Raw genomic sequence first — 27,651 nt, forward strand, 5'->3', positions numbered from 1 at the left:
TTTGCAAGAACACTTTTGCAAAAGCATCAGAGTAAAACAATAACTCTGTAAATAATAAAAGACATAAAAAATGGACATGGGGGCTTCCCTGGTGGCGCAGTGGTTGGGAGTCCGCCTGCCGATGCAGGGGACGCAGGTTCATGCCCCGGTCGGGGAGGATCCCACATGCCGCCGAGCGGCTGGGCTCGTGAGCCATGGTCGCTGAGCCTGCGCGTCCGGAGCCTGTGCTCCGCAACGGGAGAGGCCACAACAGTGAGAGGCCCGCGTACCGCAAAAAAAATAAAATAAAATAAAATAAATGGACATGGTTAAAGATCTAAAAAAGAAAAAAGAAGAAAAGAAAAAAAAGATCTGATGAGAGTTTTTTACAATTTAATTGACAAGGAAATTCGGTTATTTCTGTTACGTACACGTTTTAAGATAATAATTGTGACTGGTTACATTAGACCAGAACATATCAGATTTCCAAGAATTTCTCTCAATTTCTGGAACACTTATAACATACACCTATACAAATACAACATAAAGAAGGCTTAATATTACTTCTTATTTGACAATGCTGCTCATGTAATTTAACATATCAAATAAGCCTAATTAGTTTAACCTCTCCCTTTTTATAAGGAGAAAGAACAAATCTTTTGTGATTTTCCAGGGACCCTCTGGGAAATCCTAAAGTTAGTTATAAATCAAAAAGAATTTATTTAGAATTTGATTTGGGGAAGTTTGTAAACAAATATCAAAAGATTTAAAAACAATTGGTCATATAGGATCATAGGTCACTGTGAAACAATACTTAGCCATTTAACCATAGTGACAAACACTTTGAATGCAAATACAGAAGGTTACATAGTTCTGAGCAAAACTTAGCTCTTTTAATAGCAGGAAGACTACGTTTACTCAAGTAATCAAAGACCTGATAAAAACAACAAACACAGGAAATTATTTTGATAAGACACAGAATCTTTGCCCTCTAGACAGATCACTTAAAAGGTAAAGAAAAACCTTTGTTTACAATGTCATATTAAGAGCAGACCAACAATCCAAAAAAACCCTGTCCTTTCAACAGTGAGAAAACCAAATTTTAATATTGTACCAGCTTACTTTTGATATTAAAACTCATTAACTTAAATAAATTCATTTTAACCTTAGCCAGCTTGACTACATGTAAAATTCTATCCCCAAGATTCCTTTTCCACAAACCTTTACAATTTTGTACTTGTTTTTCCTCTTTCTCGTTCTGAAATAACCAGTCTCACTTTAGGACAAAATTACTTTCTTTTTCCTCAACAAAAATGCATCTCTATTCCTTATACCTTCTTTTACTGAAAACATACATCCTACTTTCCTTGCAGATGGAGATGTTTCCCTTATTATTTCTAGTAGCTTTAGTTATATATATATGTAAACATATATAAATATATGTATATATATATGTGTAAACAATTGTGAACTGTCTGTTATATTAGCATTCTAATGACAAATTTATAAATACTTTTTATAATTTCTAGAAACATATGCTTTCTCATAGTAACGTTTTCAGTGTGGCATGAAACATGTTTACTAATAAATCCAAGTATCTTTATTTAGTTCCTCTAGGAAAGGAAGCAAAAGTAGAAAAGCCTGTGCTCAGCAACTAATGTTTTAGCATTTTATCTCATTTGGAAATGATCTAGATATATAATGACTATCCATCATTTAATTTAACTTAGCAAAACTTTAAGGTTTCAGTTTACCAAAAAGATTTGGGGAAACTATTTTAAAAGTTCACCTAAAAACTTTTACCCTGTTTATATCTATTAAATTCACTTACTCTGGATAATTATGTTTAGACTACCTGCAGAAATTTCATGAGACATTAGACAAAGTCAGCTATCATCCCAAGCTATTTTTCTTGCTGACAAATTGTGTAACAAAGATTACATGAACTTGTTTGACCAAGAAACCTAAGTAGAATAAGTATGCCTGCATTATATTAATGCTGATAATTCTGAAGACATACCTCTTTTAATTAATCCAACAACCTTAAACTAGCTTTTATTTACCAAAGATTATTTCAAATCATGTGAACTTGAAAAGCATTTGGATTAGTTTCCATTATATTTTTGAGAGTTTTAGGAATCCTTAATTCATATAAGTGCTTAATTCTCTTCAAGCCAAGTAGAGTTCTTTTACAAATTAGTTTTGGTACTACCATCCAAAGGTAGAAAATATTACACATCTATTACACACACACCACACACACACACACACACGCAAACATATAGACAGATGAAAACAGAGATATTATAGCTTCTGTTTTAAAATTACTGCCATGGATCAGGTGTAATAATACAAAACTTACTAGTTATAAAAGAAGTTGGATCAATGTTTTCTGGTAGATGAAATAAGTTAAGGTTACCTGCTCAGATGGCTAGAGCTTTTTACTAATATTTGTGGAGAAGAATATAAGAGATTTTTCATTTGCTTAAGTTTAAAATGACCTCCCCTTCCACTTTTTTTGTTCTAATGAGAATTACCTCCCTGAAGTTTATATTTTAAAGAGATGACTTAGATAAGAGTTCTTGGAGCATTTCTGGTTTTGTAAAGGTTCATAAGAAAAGAACAGTTGTTTTTAATTCTTCAAGGAATTGGGTTGCAAGTTAAATGACATCATAGGTTGTTCTACCCATCTTTAGAAGGTTTTTCTTTTCCTTTGTGTACATAGTTTTATTTTAGCTTAGTGGAGGAGGCCTAAAAAAATTCCTATCAGGGTCTGAATATCAGCTTTTAGACTGGCCAATTTCTGACCACAGAGCTGCTTAAAAATCCTTCTAAATATCTTGTCCATTTTCAGCCAGGACAAACAGTAGATATTTCTGGAAGTGCTAAACAACTCCTTTGTTGTCCCCAAAGAAGGTGCAAAAGATATTTTATTTTTCTCTCTCTATTGGGTGCTGTAGACAAAGATCTGGGAGAGCGCGCTCTGGTAAGTATTCTCACCCTTAGCAGGCTTGGCTTCTGCCAGCTTTTCCAGGACCACATCTGCAGACTCCGAGAGGGGTTTAAAGTAGAGAGTGTAGCTCCAGTATCTACCAGAATTTGGCAAGGTTTTCCATTGATTTTTTTTTTCCCATTGATTTTAATTTTAGTTTCCCTTGGCTATTTAAGGGAATAACGTAACAGTTTACCAGAAAATCCCTCAGGGTCTCATCAACTCTGGGAGGGGCCCATACGGGGGCCCTCCTTTGAGGGTCGATATGAGGGCGCTCATACCTACAAATCTGTTGAAAATTATTCATAGGCTGTTTGAGGACATTATCTTTTCCAGAGTCCCAAGTGACTATACAGCTGAGACATCAAACCCTGAGTCAGCATTTTAACGATAGACGCCCCCCTAGGAGACTGTGATGTAGGGGACCCAAGCATCCAAGCTGGCCTTGGAGCTGTTATAACTTTAAAGTCAATAGCTCTGGTGGATTTTTGTTTACAATCTTGTTCCAAAGTCCTTTCAAAGTGTTCAGCTACGGTCACAAGTTCAGTCAAACAGGTAGCCAGCCTCCCATCCCACTTTTTTGTCTTTTTATTAATCCACTAACCTCAGGACATAATCCATCTACAAATAGGGTAGCTAGAGCAGGTTGGGTGACCTCATCTATTGTATGAAACCCAGAAAGCTGTAGGAAGAGCGTTTCCAGATGAGCTTTAAAGTCTGTCACAGATTCATCTTTCTTTTGTTTGCATGTCTGAATAACAGACCAAGGAAGACTCTAGGAACAACTCTTAAAAGATCAGTTTCTACTTTGAGAGCATTTTATGGTCCATAGGGGACCATGCTGAAGATTGAGGATCTCAAATTATCATCCTCAGCGTTTTGCATTTTGCTTCCTTCATTTTTATGCTTCACCAGATTCTACCAGCATGTGCACAAGCTGATAAAGATCTGACAGACCAGGGTCATAGGCCTGATAATGACTCTAAATTCTTCAAAAAACTTTTGAAGTGCTTGTTTTTTAATCCTCTCTGGGTTTAGCAAATTCTTTAAGTGTGGCCCTCAGTTCAGTCTTTGACCAAGGAGTGAAAGATACCTGAGGAGAATTGCCTGCAACCTTGGGTGGTTTTATTTTAAACTGCTTAACAGTCTCTTCAGAATGGAAAAGCAGTTCAGACAGAGAATTAGTGGAACGTGAATACTCAGGTAAATGAGGATAGAGAGGAGCAGTAGGAGCCATGTCAGTCTTACAGTCTTTTATTTTAGGTACCTCTTGTGTCTTGAATTTTTTATTAGCCTTTGCAATGAATCTTTCAATGAAGTTATTTTGGAATCATGAAGGCTTTTGGAGCCTTCTGCATACCCATTAAGACATGTATCTCATTCTGTTTAATTTGGGAATGCTTGCTTTCAAGTTCACTTCATTAGATCTTGTCTAATTGGAACATTCTCCATAACGGTCACTGTAATTCTAGCTTGTTTTTAGTAAGATTTTGACATTTTTGTAAAAATCTACAGCTTCCAGGTCAATTTACTTAGACATAAAATAAGCAGGTGTGCTGGAAGGTGGTGTGCTTAACTCTTTAGAATTTAAGAGTTATTAATTAATTTTAAATTTTATTATTTTTTAATTATTTATTTATGTATTTATTTAGCTAAGCTTTTGGAGTCAAACTAATACTAAAAAGGGAATGTGCTGCTTGGTTGGGAATTGTGTGGTGTTTTACAGTGTACTTCATTGCCTGCAAATTTTCTTGAGGTTGGCTGGTGACCTAGTGTCGACCTACCGATTCTATGGACAACTTATCCTAACACAGGAGTGTTAAGAGTTTGGTGGCAAGTACTCTAATAGCTTTTTTTTTTTTTGCGGTATGCGGGCCTCTCACTGTTGTGGCCTCTCCCGTTGTGGAGTACAGACTCCGGACGTGCAGGCCCAGCGGCCATGGCTCACGGGCCCAGCCGCTCTGCCGCATGTGGGATCCTCCCAGACTGGGGCACGAACCTGTGTCCCCTGCATCAGCAGGCGGACTCTCAACCACTGCGCCACCAGGGAAGCCCCTCTAATAGCTTTTAAGTGTTCAATCCATGCCCACCAATTTTTGTGGCTTTTAGGCTTCCAAGATCCTTGTCAATAATAGCCTTTCATACAAAACAAAACAAACATGTGAACCTTAATATACCACGCAGTAACCAAAGAAATGTTACTGCAGACTGGCCAACAGAAGGCAGTGTGCACACTGCCAGCCATTCCCAATGTGGAACGGGGGTTGGGGAGAGAATTGAAACAAGAGACCCCAAAGAATGGGGACTGCAAGCTGATTCCAAACAAATGGGAAACTGCAGACTAAATTGCCAACAGTTACCAGTGTGGAATCTGGTCAAAGAACCAAAGGCTAAGATTTCCAATCAAATGGGGAATTGAAAACCGAACCAAGGGCTAGGGGTTAGTTCTGGGTGGAACTGTCTGCTAGCTTAAACTGACCTGCCCTGGGCTGGAAAGCCAATTAAATCAGGAGCTCTATCCAAAGAGAGTGAAACTCAGAACCAAGAGGAACTTACCCATGGCCTTCGGAAATGGCAGGAAGACAGAGAACTCAGTGGGTTTGTGGAATACCATGCCTGTGTTTCTTGTTGTCCTGAAGCCATCAGAAGTTCACTTCAGATCCCACTGCTGCCACCAAATCTGTTAAAAAAGCAATATTCAACTGAGTAAATTTTATAGATTTTATTGGCTTTGTTCAGTGATTCATGAATTGGGTAGCATCCCATGTAGCATATAGAAAGGAGCTGTACAAAATGGAAGACTTTTATAAGCAGAAGGGGGCAGGACAAGGAAAGAGCAGATTACCTCATCTTTCTCTGGAGGATGGAAGGGGTCTAACAAGTGGCTTACCTCACTAGTGCTGACTAGGAAATTCCAGACTGACCCAACCTTCCTGGGGGAGGTTGAAACTGCAATTAAGTTAGGTATTAAGTCTTGATTGGTCACATGGCTTAACACAAGTGACTCCATTTGGGGTCTGTTGTCTCTTTTTTTTAAATACTAACAAAGAATGCTTTGCTCTGCCCTGCTCTCCTAAGAAGTTCCTGCTCTAGCTCCTGAGTTTTCATAGGTCTTTATATATACCTCTCTTATGACACTGAACATTTACTTTGTGTATTAAAGTTATTGGTATTAATAATAATAAACATTCTTTATTAAAAATGTAATGCATTATTTCATTTTATCTTCCTAATGACTCTATCCCCGTTTTGCAAGTTAGGAAACTGAAGCATGAAAAGGTTAAATAACTTATCCAGGAATGTGTAAGTGGTGGAGTCTGGGTTCAAAAGAATAGAGCCTAGAGCCCATACTTCTAACCACTACTACACAAGACACTACTGTGGTTACTAGGTTGGGAGCTCCTGGATGGCAAAAATCCTTGTATGCTCCATCTTTGCATCTCCCAAAGTACCTAGTGCCACTCATTGCCCTTTAAAGTTGCTCAGTAAAAAGAAGCACATATTTGGTCAAATGTCCCCTTTCTCTCATCAATAGGTGGATAAATTAGTGGCTGTTACATGGTGTTTAATGCAAATACTGCAGTTTCATTTCCCCACTGCTCTCCCTCACCCTTTCTCTCTTTTTTCTCCTTTTCTTCTCCCAGCCTGTGGAGAAGGTAATGTTGTTGGGAAGAGCAGAAGGGGCTTCTTTCTACTCTAAGGAGAGCTTGGAGGAGCTCTCCTAGGGACTAGACACTTCCTGAGTAATATTCAGGCAGCAGCCCTTTTTAGCTGGCAAATGCTCTACAGTTTGCAACCTCAGGTCATTCCAGAGAATGAACCTTTTGAAATAAACACAGAGGAATGGGACCTTTTATTATCTCCAGATGGGACTGTGCAGGCTTGGAAGCTGTAGAAGTAGTTCTGCTATGCCTGGATCACACTTTTCTTATCTTCCAAAAGGAAAGAAAGTTCCTTTCACTGAGAAGTGGTAAATAGTGTTAATTAAAAGCCAACTTGGATTAAATTCTGCAGATTGACCCCATCCTACCCAATCCACATTTTCTGGTTTACATTTTATTTAACTTAGCATCCCTCTCATCTTTTTAAAATATGATACTAGGTTGAGTTGAAAATATAAACACATACACACGTAAAACTGTTGTTTTTGAGTAGTCGTTATCCGAGATTTTGATGTTATTTTATAGAACAAGGATGAAATCTGAAAATGGAATGTCCTTTAGGGTATACTAGGAAAGGAAGTAGGTTAAAGCATATCTGTAGTATTTTTATTTTTCACTCTGTTAGTGGTGGCCAGCTGGGCAGCTTCCACATAGAAGACGCCAAATAAACATTTATTGAATGAACTCCATACTTAAAAATTTTGGGCTATAACATTATAAAATATAATTTTAAAATGGATGATGCCACCTATTGGTGAATATAAAATGTAAAACGATCACTAACATAATAAGTTACTTTATGTTTCCCGATCATTTGTTACTTACTCCCATAGAGATTATAAGAATAATTGAAGAGCTGGAAGGAATAAATTGCTTGGTCCATACAGACATGAAGCACTAATGTTTTCAATTTGGTTGCTCTCTACTGGGTGCCTATTAAGTGCACAATACTTAGGAAGATGCTAGAGAAGTGAAGACATAGCCCGTGACTTCGAGGAGCATCTTATCTAGTTGGAAAGAAAAGACCTATCTCCTGAGAATAGTCAGCAAATAAAACAAAACAATAAATAACCTGGGGCTTCCCTGGTGGCGCAGTGGTTGAGAGTCCGCCTGCCGATGCAGGGGACACGGGTTCGTGCCCCGGTCCGGGAAGATCCCACATGCCGTGGAGCGGCTGGGCCCGTGAGCCATGGCCGCTGAGCCTGCGCGTCCGGAGCCTGTGCTCCGCAACGGGAGAGGCCACAACAGTGAGAGGCCCGCATACCGCAAAAAAAAAACAACAACAACAAAAACTCTGACATTAAAATGCATGATGTTTATTCCATGTATATGGTTAATTTTATTTATTATATGCTAAACGTACTTTTGAGACTCACAGGGCAGAAATAAGTCTGTTTTGCTTACCACTTACCCCAGGACTACCACATCACTTAGAAGACAATTGATAAACACTACTGAAGAATTGAATAATTTAGGTCTCATTGTTAAATACATGTAGTTTAGAGAATATTTTAAATCCTGACTGGCAAAATAGATCAGAAAATACATGTAACACAGGAAGTCATATGGAGGAAGTGGGGTTTGAGTTCTGGAAAATCCCTCAAGGGATTTATAACCTAATACAGATGAAGCCATCAGTGTACGGAGATCTCTTGTAATCTTGGATTTGTGTTTGAACTGGAGATTTTTTGTGGTTTGCTGTGCCAACCCACGCTTTTTCCTCAGTCGATGACTGAGTTTTTGCTCAATCCTGGTGAAGTCCAAAAGCAAAGGAAAAGAAGAAGGCTGATAGTGGGTAGCTGCAAGGCTGTAAACATACATTTTACTCCTGAAGTCTTACGGGCATGTGGCCTAGAAAGGTTTTTTCTTTCTCTCTTCCTCCAGCCCAGCTATGTGCTTCAAAGTATTCCTATAATATTTGGTAACATATATCAAGAGTCTTAAAATGGTCGAACCTTTTGATCTAGTACTTCTCCTTCTAAGAAAGTATGCTAAGGATATAATCAGGAATGTGAACAAATGCTTTCTGGAACAAAGGGAAAAATCTATACTCAATATAGAAGCAGTTAACTTTTTTTTTTTTTTTTTTTTTTTTTCGGTACGCGGGCCTCTCACTGCTGTGGCCTCTCCCGTTGCGGAGCACAGGCTCCGGACACGCAGGCCCAGCGGCCATGGCTCACGGGCCCAGCCGCTCCGCGGCACATGGGATCCTCCCAGACCGGGGCACGAACCCGCATCCCCTGCATCGGCAGGCGGACTCTCAACCACTGCGCCACCAGGGAGGCCCAGCAGTTAACTTTTGCTACAGATTTAAGACAGTTCTCACACGATATTAAAAAATATGGCACATGTAGGTTATCCCTGAATGCAAGGATTACAGGTTGTTTTGATTTTACTCTAGTGTTAAGAAAGTCTTTGAAATTTAGTGGATGAAATTTAGCTCATCCATTCTGGTTATTTCTGCTTTCATTGTCTTTGACTAGACTACCTTACAACTCAGTAGAGAAAGAGGGTTAACATTTAGAAAATTGATAGTAGTGCAAATGTTTTCTGTCCATAGCTATGTAAATGATTTCTATTAATGTAATACAAATGAATTTTGCCTGATAGATAATATAAATCTCTGTATATCAAATCATTTGAACTGCCTACAACATCTTACTGGTTTCCTCAGTAATTGAGTTAAATAAAATCTTTAATGGGTGTTAATTTGATATTTACATGAGTCATGATTTTACCTTTTACCTAGCTTTTCAAAAGCTATCCTTTAACACTATATATTTCCAATATTCTAGATTTTCTACAATAAACATGTGTTGCCAATTTTTAAAAAATATTTATTTATTAATTATTTTTGGCTGCGTCGGTCTTCATTGCGGCATGCGGACTTCTCTCTAGCTGTGGCGGGCGGGCTACAGAGCGCATGGGCTCTGTAGTTGCAGCAAGTGGGCTTAATTACCCTGTGGCATGTGGGAGCTTAGTTCCCCGACCAGAGATTGAACCCCTGTCCCCTGCATTGGAAGGTGGATTCTTAACCACTGGATCACCAGGGAAGTCTCTGTGTTGCCAACTTTTTAGTAAACTTTTAATTTAAGTACATTATACATGCATATCAAATTAAAACATGCATGTTTTAACGAAGTATGTATGCATGCATACATAAGTTTATAGCTCAACAAATTTTCACAAAATTAATACACGTATGTAACCAGTCTTCAGATCAAGGAACAGAACATTATTACCACCCCAGAAGTTGCCCTTGTGCCTCCCTCCTAGTCACTACTACTTCCCCACCAAAACAGACCTGACTTCTAACAGCAGAGATTCACTTCCCCAAACAGGAATTGAACCTGGGGCCCCGGCAGTGAGAATGCAGAGTCCTAAACACTGGACTGCCAGGGAATTCCCTGTTTAACTTTTTTTGTGTGTGTGTGTTACGCGGGCCTCTCACTGTTGTGGCCTCTCCCGTTGCGGAGCACAGGCTCCGGACGCGCAGGCTCAGCGGCCATGGCTCACGGGCCCAGCCGCTCCGCGGCATGTGGGATCTTCCCGGACCGGGGCACGAACCCGTGTCCCCTGCATCGGCGGGCGGACTCTCAACCACTGTGCCACCAGGGAAGCCCCCTGTTTAACTTTATATAAATGGAATCACATGGTGTATACTCATTTGTGCCTGGCTTCCTTTACTCACCACCATGTTCATGAGATTCATCCATGTTGTTGCATAAAGTTTTAGTTCCTTCATTCTCTCTGCTGTGTAGTGCTCCATTATGTGAATAGATTACAATTTATCTATGGGCATTCAGATTGTTTCTGGTTTGGGGCTATTACAAATAGTGTTGCCATGAATATTTGTGTACATATTTTTTGGTGAAAATATGAATACATTTCTGCCAACTATCACATGTATTAATTTAAAATCTGAAAAAATAAACCTAAACTACAAAAAAAAATCAGTTTCCCTTTTTTCTCTGCAGATCATTCCATCTAGATAAAATTCTTTTGAGTAGCAAATTCTTTTAACATGTAAATGTATTCCAGAAGAATTAATCCTCATTTATGCCTTACTGTGAATTTCTATAATCCGATATTGAGATCAACAGCTAGTTGAGAAGTTTCCACTGGTGCTGAAGGGTGTAAGGAAATCTGGGGTGAGGAAGAGGGAGAGGGAGATTTGGGTCTTACAGAAGGCAGTGAGTGTTGGGCCAGGTGGGAAGATGCAGTGACTTTTCCATTCACTCGAGGTCTTGGCTGTTTCTCTTTGAAAAGAATTGCTACAATAATTGTTAATATGATTTATTTTTTAAAAAGTTTGCAGTTGGCAAAGTGCTTTTATATTCATTACCTTGTTTGATCTTGCTCTCACAAGAAGGTTGGTATTTTCATAACTGTTCTTGTTTTAGATGCTTAAATCTTAAAATTGGATATCATGGTTGGAGTGGTACGTTAGGATACATTTCTTCCCCACTGAGGCCAGGCTCCATAATCTAAGCACATCTAGTTCATGCTCTCCAGGTCAATTTGATACTCTCCATTCAGTCCCCATCTCAGAAGTAAGGAAAGGAGGAATTAAAAAGAAGGAAGAGCCGAAAATATGTCTTCACCATCCATAAAGCACAGCAGCAATCCTGCTGGTCAGATGACAGAGGAGGAGGCTATGGTGCAGGCCTCTGGTGCACGAAGGCGGAATGGGATTCACCTGAAAACTCCTGACAGATACTCTCCAGTGTCTTTTGCTTCAGTGCCCTGAGAAAGGATTAAGGCTGATCCATGCCAGCCCCATCAGTGGGCTCATCTAACTTGGCAAGCATATTGTTGTTGACAGCTTCCAGGTGTGTGTTTTCTTAGACATGGATTCCATGCAAGAAAAATGCAATTCTTGTTGCCAAGGTATTTAACGAGTAAACAAGTTGCAAAATGTTAGAGGGGAACATAAAGATGTCTCCAGGCTTCCCACTGGCCTCATCAGGAACTGCTTGTCTGCCACTTCCCACACTAAACGGCCCAACAATTCTGCTGTAGATAGGGTGTGTTTTATCTTTTTTTCTTTTTTCTTTTTTTGGTACGCGGGCCTCTCACTGCTGTGGCCTCTCCCGCTGCGGAGCACAGGCTCCGGACGCGCAGGCTCAGCGGCCATGGCTCACGGGCCCAGCCGCTCCGCGGCACGTGGGATCCTCCCGGACCGGGGCACGAACCCGCGTCCCCCGCATCGGCAGGCGGACTCTCAACCACCGCGCCACCAGGGAAGCCTTTATCTTTTTTTCTTAATAAATGTTTAAAAATTTATAGTTTTTTAAATTTTATTTATTTATTTATTTATTTTTGGCTGTGTTGGGTCTTCATTTCTGCGCGAGGGCTTTCTCTAGTTGCGGCGAGCGGGGGTCACTCTTCATCGTGGTGCGCGGGCCTCTCACTGTCTCAGCCTCTCTTGTTGCGGAGCACAAGCTCCAGACGCGCAGGCTCAGTAGTGAGGCTCACGGGCCTAGTTGCTCCGCGGCATGTGGGACCTTCCCGGACCAGGGCTCGAACCTGTGTCCCCTGCATTGGCAGGCAGATTCTCAACTACTGCGCCACCAGGGAAGCCCTGAAATTTTTTTCTTATATGTTAGGAGCCAGCACTGTATACCCAAAAGGCGCCTCTCATTTAATTTGTGGATTAAACAAATAGTATGATTCCCATTTTAAATCTATAAAAATAAAGGAGCCCAGGAGATTAAATAAATTGTTCTGCATCACATAATAAGTTATTAAAACTGTATTCCTAACTTGTAATTAGGTATCTATTCAAGTACCTATCCTCCACAGAGAACCCGTGGTCTTGAAGTCTCACTTTCTACAGATCAGAACCATTAACTGCAACCTGGTCAGGCTACCAGTTTTGGACACATTTCCATAGGGCTAGCCCTGCCTCGAGAGCAGGCAGCCCTCAGCTGCTTCTTATTCTCTACCTTTTAGGTATCCAAAGGATTTGGTTATTCCATAGGCCTCTGAGATAAATGCTTGATTATCCTTTCAGGATTTCAAAGTTGTTCTTCGGGGACAGCCTAACCCTGATTGCTCAATTTTGCAGGCAGAAACACAGATTAATCATCAGTATGTGAGTTCCTTTTTACGCTATCTGAAGTTTCTTGGATGGCTTTTCAACTTACGTAATAAAGGGGTAGCCTGTTTAATGTTTCTTCTGCAAATGGCATTTTCTAAGTGTATTTCAAATTCTAAAAAAAATTTTTTTTTTACTGATGAATATAAATTTGAGTTTCTTAAAATTTAATGAAGCACTTTACACAAAGAAAAAGAAAAACAGTTGAAGGGCTAGTTATAAACAGCATTTGACACAGACTGGGATTGAGCGTTTTGTAAGGTAAAAAATTATGACGCTATGGTATGTTATCACTAAAAAGTGCTCCATGTGGGGCAGCAGGAGGGAATGAGATGGTTCTAAGAATAGAGTCATGAAATCTGGTTGCCTCTGTAAAAGACCAGGAGCCACTGGGTGCTCACCAGCCAGGTGAAGGTGGAATGAGAGCTACACATTCTGTTAAAAAAAATTTTTTTTTAATATAGTTGTCTTATTACAAAAGGAACACTTCCTCATACTTCAAATAGAAAACATGACTAAGGAGAGAGGGGAAGAGAATAAAAAACATCTTAATACCACCACTGATTACTAATTTCTGCACTGGCTTTCCATAGTTTTGGGAATTAACTTCTAAATCAAGGGAGGAATGAGAATTACCCTTGAAAATACCTTACATCGCTCAGTGTCAGAGAATGTTGCTTCCTCAGTTGAGCCCTTATGAAGTAGTTGTGTTAATAAGCCATGTTATTTAAGTCTAAATAGACAAATAAAAATAAAAGAATCTGTTAATACTAGAATCACATTCATCATGACCAGATACTATAAATATGAACAGTGCACGGGACCAGAAATGGATCAAATTTACATCACCTTTTTCGGATTAACTTCGGGTTAAGTTCAAGCTAACTGAAAGGCAGGTCAGGCAGAAATCATCACACCATTGAAAACATTCTCTCTTGTTCTCCTCCTCCTCCTCCCTTTCTTCCCTTTCCCTCTTTCCTTTATTCTTTCTCTTTTGCCTTCTACCTTTACCAAATTTAGGTGAATCCTCATGAAGCTAAATGCAAAATGGTGTGGTGCTGCTGTATTAATACATTTGTATCTATCCTTCAATAACTTTTAAAGTTACAAAAATACATACATACTAATTAAAAAATTCAACTAGTACAGAAAGTATAAAATAAAAAGTAAAAATCTTCTCTTTCCATTCTCGTGTCTCATTCCTTAGCTTTCTTTCCACTCGAAGAGATGTAGGCAAGACCCAGAGTTGGGTTGGGGGTGAAATCAGGGGGTGTTCCTTTTTGCACTTTTATAAACTGTGTTGTTTGTGAGTGGGTCTGACCTAAAATCATTTTAGTGGGATTTGGAGAGCAAGAGGAGATTAAATGCATGTGCTCATTCTACCATTTTGAGTTAGAAGCCCTTTAAGGGCTTTTAAAACCACACTTACATTCACACATTTATTTAGTTTACAAAATTGGAATCAATTGGTTGGTTGGTCACCTGTGTTTGTCCTTAATAAATTTTAAAATCTTATCATATGAATAAATATTTATCTATTACATTACTTTAAATATAAATAGTACACATTATATGGATGTATTTATTTAACTAAACTCTTATTGTTGGCTGCTTAGGTTGCTTTTACTATTTCTGTATGATGAACATAGCTTGGATGATCTACCCAGTAGCTCAATCTTGCATTTATGCTTGATTACTCCCTAAGGATAGAATTCTAAAATTGAAATTCCTCACCAAAAGTTACATACATTTTTTTCAGGCCTTTGAGCGTATGGGGGCACCTGCTGCTCTTACATTTTAACTGTGTAGTCTAGAAGTTAACAATGAATTTAGCTTATTTTGTAGGGTGGGCCACTATTTCAAACTGCTTTCATATCATCTGCCTCATCTTTCTATGTGGGAGTTCCTACCATCAGGCTTATGGGGGTGGAAACATAATCCTCTCCTCCTATAACCTGGAGTGAGTCACTGTCAGCTTTCCTTTCTTCACCCTTACTGAGTCCATACATATCCGTGCTTTTTTATTTATTTTTTTTAAGAGGTGGAATTCAACCTAAGGGATCCATTGGAGTGGAATTGGAAAAAAGCATCTGTTCTAGGTCATTCTTGCTTCCAGGATGGAATTTACCTCATCTCTTAAACAAAGGCATCTTAAGATAAGCTATTACCTTAAGAGCTAACTTTAAAAATCTTAGCCAGTATAACGAAGTAAAAAACATCTAACAAGTCTTTGAAACTATTAGCAGTAAAAATGGTTATTATTTTTTAAAAAGTAATGACATGAACTTGGGATGGACAGTTATTTTGTCAGTAAGATCAATGTGGACTCTCTGACACCTGGGTAGATTCCCTACCTTATTTGTGTTCCTTCCCATTTGCACACTGGATGGTTTTCACAGAACTTTTCGGAACATAAAGAAAACCCAGCACATGGGCATGCACACACACACACAGCCACCACCTACCCACACTCCTCTTTCTGTTTGTCTTGCTATTGCTACTATCACACCACCAGCACCAAAGTCTAGCAATGGTTTTAAAATGTGTAATGTGGTCATTATGGCTGGTCAGGGCACTTACTAGGTTAAAAAGTAAAGGAAATATAAAAATGAATTTTCAAAATCTGTAGTGGCATATACTGCTTTAAACATAAAGCACTTTCACACATCTGATGAGATCTTATAATTCTCCTATTAAATAGTTATTAAGACCCCATTTCACAAATAACAAAATTGAGATGGATGGAGGTTTAAAAATTCCTCAAGACAAAGCTTGGAGTTATCTTCCATTTCAGTCCTCTCTCCTTCCTGCAGGTGCTGTACCCAGGGATCTCATCCTACTGAAATTGCTCTTAATCTAAGGAGGAAGCAACAAGATATACTCTTGTTTATCCAAGATCACTCTCTAGGGTTAGGGATTTTATGTTTCTTCTTACAAAGCCATGACATTCTGCTTCCATCAGGATCATGGACTGTTTGATCAGGCTCTTACATTTCGTGATTACTACATGATGAAATGGAGAAAATGGTGCCGATTTACTTTTCTCTAGGACTAAACTCGTGGTCACAGAAATCTAGGATGAAATGTTCCAGTAAAACTAGTTCCCACAGTAGGTCATCTTACATTCAGCTAATTAGGGATTAATTTTCAGGAGATTCCAGATAAACAGGGTAATTAGAACTTTGTAAAACACTGCTGTAAAGTCTTAAATGATCCCTACCAGAGATCTGTTTTCTCTGAAGTGGCTAGAGGCACTAATTTGCTCAAGTTGAGAACTGGTATCAGGACAGAGACATCTACCTCATTCTGAAAGAGTAAAGAATAGAGAAAACACCAGATGTTCCACTTAAAACGGCCAGGTTTACAAGTTAAGGTACGAAAGAAATGCAAAGAATGTAACATGGTTCATAATCAAGGACTGTAGTCAGATTAGTTTACAAAATTGTTTTTTGGGGAACATGTACATATTTTTCCATAAAAACCTTGTATTTAGTGACTAGGTACCAGGTTCATCCATAAAATCTGTCAAAACTATATTGAGTCTACGGGACTTCCCTGGCGGTCCAGTGGTTGGGACTTCACCTTCCAGGGAGCTAGGATCCCACATGCCTCGTGACCAAAAGGCCAAAACATGAAACAGAAGCAATGTTGTAACAAATTCAATAAAGACTTTAAAAATGGTCCACATCAAAAAAATCTTTAAAAAAACAAACTATGTTGAGTCTAAAATGGCACTTTCAATTTCCCAAAGATTCCATCCTTATCCTAATCCCTATGGAAGCGTGAGTGAACGCTGGGAAATCGACATTTGAGACCCACTGAACCCTGAGGGGGACTATGGGTGGAGGTGGGCCCCTCAGAAGGATCAGTAATTCTCAGATGAGCATAAGAGGAAACATATACTACTTCTGGGAAATGACCCAGATGAAAGGGCCATCAAAAACAACAATAGCTGTTCATATATCTGAGTCCCAAGTGTCAAATCAATGGTTAGTGATTGAAGCACTTAGGTTTCTTTCTAATTAAGTTAAATTCCATTTGTGTTTCCTATGAAAGGGACTCTTGTATTTCTTTCCTCCCTATCCCATTCAGTCATCAGAACTTGTGTTGGACACATAGCTGGTGCCTACAAATACTCGCTTCATAAATTGAATAAGAAGATTAAGAGGACTGGCAAACCTTGGTGTGATGGATCTTTGCAAAGAAAAATTCTGGAGGCAAGTGGAGATGATAATAAGAGGTTTGCCTAAGATCTGAGAGGCAAAGCAAGGGTGGGCAAATGGATTATTAATGAGCATTCACACAAAAGAGTAAAGGGAATCAATCCACAGCAAAAGCTTCACCGCTAACAAGAAGCGAGGGCTTTAGGCATGTTATCTAACCTCAATGTCCTCATTTATAAAATGTAGATAATAACAGCAATTATCATATAGGGTTATTATGGAAATTAATTAGGACAATATATATAGAATAATTAGAAGAGTGCCTGGCAAATAAGAATTGGGAGAACCTAGGGACAATTGCTGCCAGGTGCATCTATGCAGATGGTCAGATCTCTATGGAACCCAGAAACAACAGAAGACTTCTAGACATAAAGGGGCCAGGGGACCCCTACAATGTATATCAGTTTTGGCCTTATCACTGTGAGCTAATTAAGGACCAGCTAAGATACTCACCCTGTTCCAGAAGCCTTGGCACTATGTAAGATCCTGAAATTGTATAGCATGGCTTGGAAATGACCATTTCAGTATGACCTGAAATGACCAGTGTTATTTTCCTAAGGACCCAGAGATATAGGGACATGAAATAAAAATTGAGTTGAATAATAAAAAAGTCATATTTCACAACCCACTTCAGCTATTATTATTAGGGAACCAAAGGATATATCGAAATGTCAAAGGAAAGAGCAGGGATTCAGGCGCAAGGCAGTTGAGAAGAATTTTGCTCTAGATGCATTTTATTGTTCCAGGGCCACCCCGTAATTTCTAGAGGAGGATCCTATACAGAGAAATCTGGTTGCAGGGAGTTTGTTTCAAAACCTCCTTTGTATAATACCTTACATCAGATTGAGGCATCAGTTATTCCACATGAAAAAAATTGCCTGAAGTGGTTGTGCCCCTAAGTGGGGAGAGGTAGGGTGATGGAGCTTGTTTAACCCACTTAGGAGAACTCGCTTTTTCCTCAAGCCTTTTATTTACTTTTTCCAGTTTTATTGAGATATAATGACATATATCTGTACAAGTTTAAGGTGTACTGCATGATGGTTTGACTTACATATATTGTGAAATGATTACCACAATACGTTTAGTCAGCATGCATCATCTCATATAGATACAATCAAAGGGAAAAGCAGAAAAAACCTTTTTTTCCTTGTGACACGAACTCTTAGAATTTACTCTCTTAGCTATTTTCCTATATATTATACAGCAGGGTTAACTATAGTCATCATATTGTACATTACATCCCTCATACTTATTTATCTTATAACTAAAAGTTTGTACCTTTTGACCACCTTCCTTAAATTTCTCCTCCCCCGGCTCAACCCATTCTGGTAACCACAAGTCTGATCTCTTTTTCTAAGAGTTGTTTTTTTTTTTTTTTAAGATTCCACATACAAGTGAGATCATACAGTTTTGTCTCTCTCTGACATATTTTACTTACCACAGTGCCTTCAAGGTCCATATTATTGTACATGGCAGGATTTCCTCTTTCTTATGGCTGAATAATATTCTGTTGTATATATATATAGATAGATAGATAGATAGATAGATATACACACACACACACACATATGTATAATATATCTCACAACTTCTTTATCCATTCATCCACTGATGGACGCTGAGGTTGTTTCCACGTCCGCAAGCCATTTAGAACAATATTCCATACCTGACCACACTTTCTAAGATTGGATAATAAAACTACAAATCTTTAAAAGTATTCTAACATTCACATTTACTCACCAAGTCTAACCTTGGGCTTCTTTTCATTTATTTGAAAGCAGATCAATTCTTGCTATAAGTTTTGAAAAAGAACACAGTGCTCTTGCAAAAATGATGACATTCCAAGAGGTAGGGTAAGGAAGAAGAGGCGAAGCAAGTGCTTGAAGTGGACTGTTGCCATTAGGGAGGTGTGGAATCTGGAAAATCGCTATCACAGAAAGTCATATTGAAAAGAGGTTCAGTAAAATTCATGGTTTGGAGCTCCATGTTTTATGGTATAAAAACTCGCCTAGATTAACTGTGTTAGATATGGCCTCTTGGCACTCAGCTTCATTTTCACCAACTTCTATAGATACCCCAACCCCATTGCACAGCATTATAGGAGTTGGAAGGCTCAAAACTATATTTCCTACTTTTCATCATATACAGAAATCAGTATCAGATGAATTATAAATCTAAATGTCAACAGTAAAACAAGCTTTCACAAGAAAACATAGGAGAATACCTTTACGACCTTGGAGTCAGCAGTCTTAAACTGGATACTCACAAAATAGACCATAAAGGAAAACCTCTGATGAACTGAAATACATCAAAATTATGAACATCTTCATCAAAAGACACTACTAAAGGAGTGAAAAAAACAAGCTGCAGAGAGGCAAAAGGTGTTTCCGATGCATATATCCAACAAAAGACTCATATTCAGAACAAAGAACCACAAAGAACAAGAAAAAGTCAGACAAGCCAACAGAAAATTGGGCGAAAGACTTGGACAGGCACTTCACGGAAGAGGACATCCAAATGGCCAATAAATATAAGAAAAGGTGCTTCACTTGTTAGACATCAGGTAAATAAAAACTAAAACCACAATATGATTTCAATACATTGCATTAGCCTTTCAACAGAATGGCTAAAATGTAAAAGATGGAAAATATAAATTTTGATAAGGATGTGGCACATCCATTACTTTGGAAAACGGTTTGGCAATATATACTTGAGCTAAGTGTGTGTATCTCCTATAACCCAGAAATTCCATTCTTATATATCTAACTGAAATGCATACATATGTTATTTTCATAGCAGCACTATTTGTTATAACCAAACTGGAAACAATCCAAATGTCCATCTGCAGTAGAATATATAAATGTTGTTATATTCATCCAGTGGAACACAATACAGCAATGAAAATGAAGGTACAATTGCTACATGCAACATGGATAAATCTCACAAAAATAATGCTGAGTGAAAAAAGTCAGTTATAAAAGAGTACATATCGTATTATTCCACTTTGTATAAGGTTCAAAAATAGGCAAAATTGCTCTATGATGTTAGAAGCCAAGATTGCAGTTAACTTCAGGGAGGATAATGCCTAGAAAAGAGCATAAGGGGTGCTTCTGGGTGCTAGGAATTTCCATCTCCTCATCTGGGTGCTGGTTACATGGGTATGTTCACTTTAGGAAAGTTCATCAAGCTGACTAATTGTGATTTGTGCATTTTTCTGTGTGTATGTTATACTTCAATAAATATTGACTTATAGCTAAAAAACTATGACTATATAAACTAGATTTTGCCAATCAGATATAATGAAGTGAGATGTAGAAGGTAAAAGGAAGATGGGTGCTATTTTCCTTGCCTGTTAGTTTTCCCTGTTAGTTGTTGATGTGTATGCTGTGTTAGAAATAATTTTCAATGGCTAGACTTTCTTGGCCTCCATGTTGTCACCACCTCCATTGGTAAGAATGGGCTGTGGTATTGGCAGTGGTCTCCATAGCTTTCTTTTTTTTAAATTTAATTTATTTTATTTTATTTATTTTATCTTTGGCTGTGTTGGGTCTTCGTTGTGGTGCGCGGGCTTTTCTCTGGTTGCGGTGAGCAGGGGCTAATCTTTGTTGCGGTGCACAGGCTTCTCATTGTGGTGGCTTCTCTTTTTGAGGAGCATGAGCTCTAGGCACGTGGGCTTCAGTAGTTGTGGCACGGGGGCTCAGTAGTTGTGGCTTGCGGGCTCTAAAGCACAGGCTCAGTAGCTCAGTAGTTGTGGCACATGGACTTAGTTGCTCCGCAGCATGTGGGATCCTCCCGGACCAGGGCTCGAACCTGTGTCCCCTGCATTGGCAGGTGGACTTTTAACCACTGTTCCACCAGGGAAGCCCTAGCTGTCCCTTTCTTTTGGTTATACTCCCAGGTTCACACTTGCTTAATCCAAAGCCCTGCACTGCTGACTCAAGTTTAGCTTATGGTCCAAGGCCAGTATCATGTTATTATTAGCCAAAATTTTCCATGGATTGAGGTAGACTTGTAGAAGATTGAAAAATAAAACTTTTCAGCCATAAGTAAGAGTTTTTACCTGGCCCTCCAATACACAATACCTAATACAACAGCTTATAAACAATGAGAATCAGCAGCCTAAAGAAAAATGAGCTAATAAGTGAAGAGAGATTATTGAATTGTGGAATTATACAGTTAGAAGGGACTTAGAAATTGTCTATATATATGAGGAAACTGAAGCTCAGATATGTACGCAGGCTTCTAGTCAGGGCTTATTCTGAATACTCTTGCTGCTCAAGGTGTGGCCCTCAGACCAGCAGCATCAGCCCCAGCTGGAAACCTGTTAGAAATGCAGAATCTCAGGCCTCAAGACACACGAAATCAGAATCTGCATTTTAACAAGACCCCCGGGTAATTGGTGTGCATGTTAAAATTTGAGGAGAGGGCTTCCCTGGTGGCGCAGTGGTTGAGAGTCCGCCTGCCGATGCAGGGGACGCGGGTTCGTGCCCCGGCCCGGGAGGATCCCACGTGCCGCAGAGTGGCTGGGCCCGTGAGCCATGGCCGCTGAGCCTGCGCGTCCGGAGCCTGTGCTCTGCAGCGGGAGAGGCCACAGCAGTGAGAGGCCCGCGTACCGCAAAAAAAAAAAAAAATTTGAGGAGATACAGGCAAAAGCACCACGGGCTCTTGTTCTATTATTTAAAATCTTGCCTAAATTATATTGCATAGAAAAACCTGATCTCTTTTGGGCAAGACCTGTGTTATTACAGGTCTTAGTAATAGGTCTTTGAATAGGTGGATTAAAGAAAAAGACAAGCTCTCTCTAATGATTTCTGGAAGAAGAGAGCATCTATTTGAGCTGTGCTAGTTTTTAATGTTCCCATGCAGATTTTAATCCACTAGAAAAATTAATAGCCTATTTGGTAGTAGCATGTCCTGCAAAAATAAGTGCAATAAATGAAAGTATTTAAATGGATATTTAAACTATGCAGTCATCAGTGATTTAGTTTTCAATTACACAAAGGTAATTACACTAGAATCTACCTCATTCACCGTTCCGTGAGAAAATGCTGGAGTGTTGTAATAAGCTGATGCTTTCAGACAATGAGTGATCTCCACTCCTTGTTGGCTAGGACATGAATTCATTTACTGTAAGCAGTTTAGGGTGTATGCAAGAATATAAGTGATGGAAACATCCTCTGTGACCCTTCTGACAGAGGAAGTCTCATCACTATTAAGGGTGCATGTGAGGCCACAGGCTCTCAGATTGGGGAGGGCTCACACGGCACGCAGATTTGGCTCGTGAGAACGGGGCGGGACTGTGGCAAAGGGGAGTTCCCCAGCTGGGCTCTTCCTATGACACTGGTTCTCAAAGTTCGAGTGCAGAGAGCTTCTGGGGTTCTGGTCATGTTTTATTTCTTGATCTGGGTGTTGGTTTCATGAGTGTCTTCAGTTTATGAAAATTCACTGAGCTGTTCACTTAGAATAAATACACTTTGCTATGTGTATGTTATACTGCAATAAAAAATTCAAAAGTGCAGAAAGATACAGTTACATAAGAGCAGATTTCTCTCCTCTCTCCCTCCTATCCAGATGCAGGTGATCTATGTTCCTTACTTTGAGAAACATTGCCTAGAGCAATCCAGGGGCTACAATCAGGGAAAACTGATGACCAAGCTTCATTTACCCAACATATTCATAGAGGTGGATAAGTAAAACCAAATAAGTTATAATGCATGGTGCAGGGTGTAATATTAGTACATTCTTCTGGTCTTCATAACATCCTTGAGAGGACAACATTATCTCCACTGTACAGATGAGGCAAATGGCCCCCATAGAGGAGGCTGAGCCAAGAGGCCATGTCAAGTCTATAAGACCAAAGCCTACCTTATTTTCACCAGCACCACTGCTGGGCAGCTTGAAAGAGTAAATAAGTCACAAGGACAGCCTGAGGGAGTGAGAGTGACAGAGAAAGAACACTAAATTCTTTGCCAAGGTAGTGGGTAGTCATTAAGGGCAGACTGCAAATAGGAACTTCTAGTCTTTTCAGAATCTTCTGTAAGTAGATGGCAGTTTCTCAGAGGCAATACCCTAAGGCCACACTCATGGGATCTCTAATTACCTGGAGAGGGTCCTGGACCATGTCTCAAACTTGGCTGAATATCAGAATCACCTTGGGAAAATTTGAAACATACAGATTCATCAGCTCTACCCTAAAGATCCAGATTCAGTACGTTTGGGATGAGGCCTAAAAAGCTCTTTAAATACCACCCCAGATAGTCCTGATGATCAGCTGGGCTTGGGAACCACTATTGTAGTCATGGCTGACCACATACAGAATTAGACCTGAACTGACCTTGGTAGTAGTTCATCACAAGCCAACCAGGGGAAAGCAAAGGGCCCATTATGGTTGCCCTCAAGCTGAATAAATGCAACCAAATGTCAGGCCAAGAAGGAAAGCAGAATAAAAGGAACCTTGCTATCATGAGATGGAAGAATGTGGCTAGTTTAGGCCTGCAAATAAAAGGCTTGCACCTGTTGTGTCCCAGGTATTACACTTAACTAGAATTCTTCCCCCAGCCTGTTCACAAGGAGAGCATCTAAAGGTTTAAAAAATTTTTTTAATTTTACCTTTTTAAAAAATTGAGATATAACTGACATATTAGTTTTTTTAATACTATCTTAGTTTTTTTTTTTTTTTTTTTTTTTTTTTTTTGCGGTATGTGGGCCTCTCACTGTTGTGGCCTCTCCTGTTGCGGAGCACAGGCTCCGGATGCGCAGGCCCAGCGGCCATGGCTCACGGGCCCAGCCGCTCCGCGGCATATGGGATCCTCCCAGACCGGGGCACGAACCCGTATCCCCTGCATCGGCAGGCGGACTCTCAACCACTGCGCCACCAGGGAAGCCCTATCTTAGTTTTTAAAAGTATTATACAAAGGGAGTCAAAAGGTACAAACTTCCACTTATAAAATAAATTAGTCATGGGTATGTAATGTACAGCATGGTGACTATAGTTAGTAATATTGCAAAAAAAACATAAAAGTAAAGCAATTTAATATCTGACCTCAGTATGAAATACTCGGTCTAGGTTTTTTTTTTTTTTTTTTTTTTTTTTTTGCGGTACGCGGGCCTGTCACTGTCGTGGCCTCTCCCGTTGCGGAGCACAGGCTCCGGACGCGCAGGCTCAGTGGCTATGGCTCACGGACCCAGCCGCTCCGCGGCATGTGGGATCTTCTCGGATCAGGGCACGAACCCGTGTTCCCTGCATCGGCAGGTGGACTCTCAACCACTGTGCCACCAGAGAAGCCCCTTGGTCTAGGTTTTTACTTTAGAAATTTGAAAATTGTGAACAGAGTAAAAACAGACTTGGCACAATTTCAGGAGACAGTATTGCAAAGGTGACAAGATCCAAGGGCACCTTCCCCCACCCCAGCAATCTGAACTGGTTTATTCTATATTTAAATTTTGACCTTGAACAACCTAGACTTCCATTTGACCCCAGTGCTTACTGGTGAAAGTACAGAGGTGATTATGTGCAGTCAATAACTTCCCTATCTCATCTGTCAACCAGAATAAATAACTAAAACTGATAAGTTGATAAAGTGCTTTTTTTTTATTGGAGAGTTAATAACTTACTCTAAAGTAGATTTTAATTACTGGACCTTGCTAACAACAGACATATGAATTAATTACTTTAAATCACTGCCAAGTTTAATCCCCATACAAGTTTAAAGGAGAACTTCACAGCACTCAAACCTAGGTGAAATATTAATGATATAAATGTTAGATCACAAATCTATTATTGATTGCTATAAATGGGAACAAAATACAGTGAACAATAAAATAAGCCTACAATCAGAGCTAATCAGATTTATGAAAACCATCTCAATTCAAAACATGTTCTCATCCTAAATCCTTGTCTCATTTGAGGAAACAACCCTTGTTACTCATTTATGAGATTAGAGTCCCATGTTTTATTTCTTTCCACATGTGGAAGTGGGGTAGAGATCTTTTAGCCAAGAAATACATTCTGGGCCTGAACACTAGATAGCTGATTGATCTCTATGAATTTTATTAAAAAGTTAATATTACTCTTCTGGATAAAAGAAAAAAATAAGAGTGCAAAAAGGGGGACTCTAGAACACGTACCCAAGAGATTAAGGAGATCCTTTGTGTGACCTCAGTTTCCCAGTTTATCTAGCTTTCTGTTTTCTATCTGGGTGAAATACCTCTAACGGGAAAGAATGTTTTAGCTGCAAGTAGAATTTTCTAAATGGCTCTAGGGGAACAAAACAATTGTTAAAATGCTTCTATTCTGAACTTTTTGATTTAAAAGTGTCATAGTAACCTGCAATGTGACCTATTACTTATCCTTTTAGAAAAGAAATTATAGATATTAGGAAAAAACGTATTTTAAAAACTCTTACACACACTTATGGTCAGTTGGGTTTTTTTTTAATTTTTATTTTTTATGGTCAGTTGGTTTTTTGACAAGGGTTCCAAGATAATCCAATGAGGAAAGAATAGTCTTTTCAACAAAAGGTTTGGGACAACTGGATATCACATGCAAAAGGATATAATTAGACCTTTACCTCGCACCAAATACAAAAATTAACCCCCCAAAAGCAAAGACTGAAATGTAAAAGCTAAACCTATAAAAGTTTAGAAGAAAACCCAGGCATAAATCTGTAACTTTAGTCAACGGCTCATTAGATACAACACCAAAAGTACAAGCAAAAAAAGAAAACAGATAAATTTGACTTCATCAAAATCGAAAACTTTTGTGTTTCAAAGGACACCAGCAAGAAACCTATAGAAGGCAAGAAAAGATTTGCAAATCATATATCTGATATGAGATTTGTATCTAGAATACATAAAAAAATTTAAACGCAACAATAAAAAGACAACCCAATTTAAGAACGGGCAAAATATCTGAATATACATTTCTCCAAAGAAGATCATTAGCCTTCAGGAAAATGGCAATCACAATCACAATGATTTCCCTCACACCCACTAGGATGGCTATAATAAAAAAGACAGATAATAACAAGTGTTGGTGAGGGACTGGAGAAATACGAACCTTCATGCATTGCTAGTGGAAATGTAAAATGTAGCCAATTAGGAAAACAGTCTGGCTTTCTCAAAAGGCTAAACATAGAGTTACCCTGTGATCCAACAATTCCCTTTTTAGGTATATAACCCAAGGTAAATGAAATCAAATGTCCACACAAAAACTTGTACACAAATGTTCATAATAGCGCTATTCATAACATCTAAAAAGTAGAAACAGCTCAAGTTCCATCAACTGATAAGTGGATAAATAAAATATGTTATATCCATACAATGGAATATTATTCAGCAATAAAAAGGAAGTGCTGATACATACTGAAATATGAATGAACCTTGAAAACATTAAGCTAAGGGACTTCCCTGGTGGCACAATGGTTAAGAATCCTCCTGCCAATGTAGGGGACACGGGTTCAAGCCCTGGTACGGGAAGATGCCACATGCCACAGAGCAACTAAGCCCGTGCCCCACAACTACTGAGCCTGCACTCTAGAGCCTACGAGCCACAACTACTGAGCCCGCGTGCCACAACTACTGAAGCCCGCATGCCTAGAGCCTGTGCTCTGCAACAAGAGAAGCCACTGCAATGAGAAGCCCGAGCACCACAACGAAGAGTAGCCCCTGCTCTCCTCAACTAGAGAAAGCCCACGTGCAGCAATGAAGACCCAATGCAGCCAAAAATAAATAAATAAGTTAATTAATTTAAAAAAAGAAAAATTAGAGAAAGGGCTGAGGCTACCAAAACTTTTTAGAAATCCAGACAGGATTTTAAATGGCTTTTTATTTTTCACCATCCTGGGATATGATTTGGACCTAACTAGATGTCAAATAAACTTAGAACAATAATTTTGAAGAGCTGTTCTTCACAATGAGCAAATAATACATTGTTGGAGCCAGGACTACCCCTGACATTTGTGAAACCAAGGGAAAGTACAAATGGAGGTCTGCATCCCATGTCTAACTATGTAAAATTATAAATAAAATATGTTCTATTTTCCTAATTTGATAACTCTATCTTCCTAATGATCTGAAGACCAAGTCTGAATGTATAATTCTTGAACTCCTTGGAGTCCTGCAATAGGACATGGAGGCACGGGGTGAGCTGGGCCCCAGGATGAAGCTGCCCCTCTTCTCTTCCCACCCCTGGCTCTGATGGAGAAGGGCCCCTCCTGCAGAAGAGTATATGCCCCGGCCCAAACATCCACACTGTGCACATACCCTCGTGACCTTCAGGCTGAGGAGTGAGTGTACTATTGGCATGGTCTGTCCTTGAGAGGATGGGACCGGGAAGGAAGTGTAGGCAGGCCTGGAAAGTGAGCTTGGGGCATTTGGGCAAGGAATTCTGAAATGGTCCAAGGTACCCAGAGTGTGGTCTAGAGGGAATCAATGTGGGTTCTGAGAGGGGTACAGCCAGGGAGGGTTAGAGCAGGGCCCCCTAAAAGCTGAAAAGCTATATCAGCAGGAGTCCAGAACATTCTGGAATGTGATAATTAGCCTAAAACACAGAATCCAGGCACATACCTCAGGCCTGCTTTAGCAGGAGGAGGGAGGCCAGATCAAGCCTGTTCAGACAGGGAAGATGGATCATGCCTCACTTGCCCTGGAGGGTTCACAGAAGCTTATTGATTCCTGGCAAAGCAGAACAGCCCA

General features: G+C 39.5%; 1 long non-coding RNA gene across 3 annotated transcripts in view; it reads right to left on the minus strand.

The window, feature by feature from the left end:
- LOC132494916 (uncharacterized) overlaps nucleotides 1–27,651 on the minus strand; it is a 118,164-nt gene that overhangs the window by 13,897 nt on the left and 76,616 nt on the right. For all 3 annotated transcript variants that reach the window (XR_009533181.1, XR_009533179.1, XR_009533180.1), the window contains one exon: nucleotides 5,528–5,651. This is a non-coding gene — a long non-coding RNA (uncharacterized LOC132494916). The remainder of the gene's footprint in view (nucleotides 1–5,527; nucleotides 5,652–27,651) is intronic.

Source organism: Mesoplodon densirostris, chromosome 8 (genome assembly GCF_025265405.1).
Source record: "Mesoplodon densirostris isolate mMesDen1 chromosome 8, mMesDen1 primary haplotype, whole genome shotgun sequence".
Lineage (NCBI taxonomy): Eukaryota > Metazoa > Chordata > Mammalia > Artiodactyla > Ziphiidae > Mesoplodon > Mesoplodon densirostris.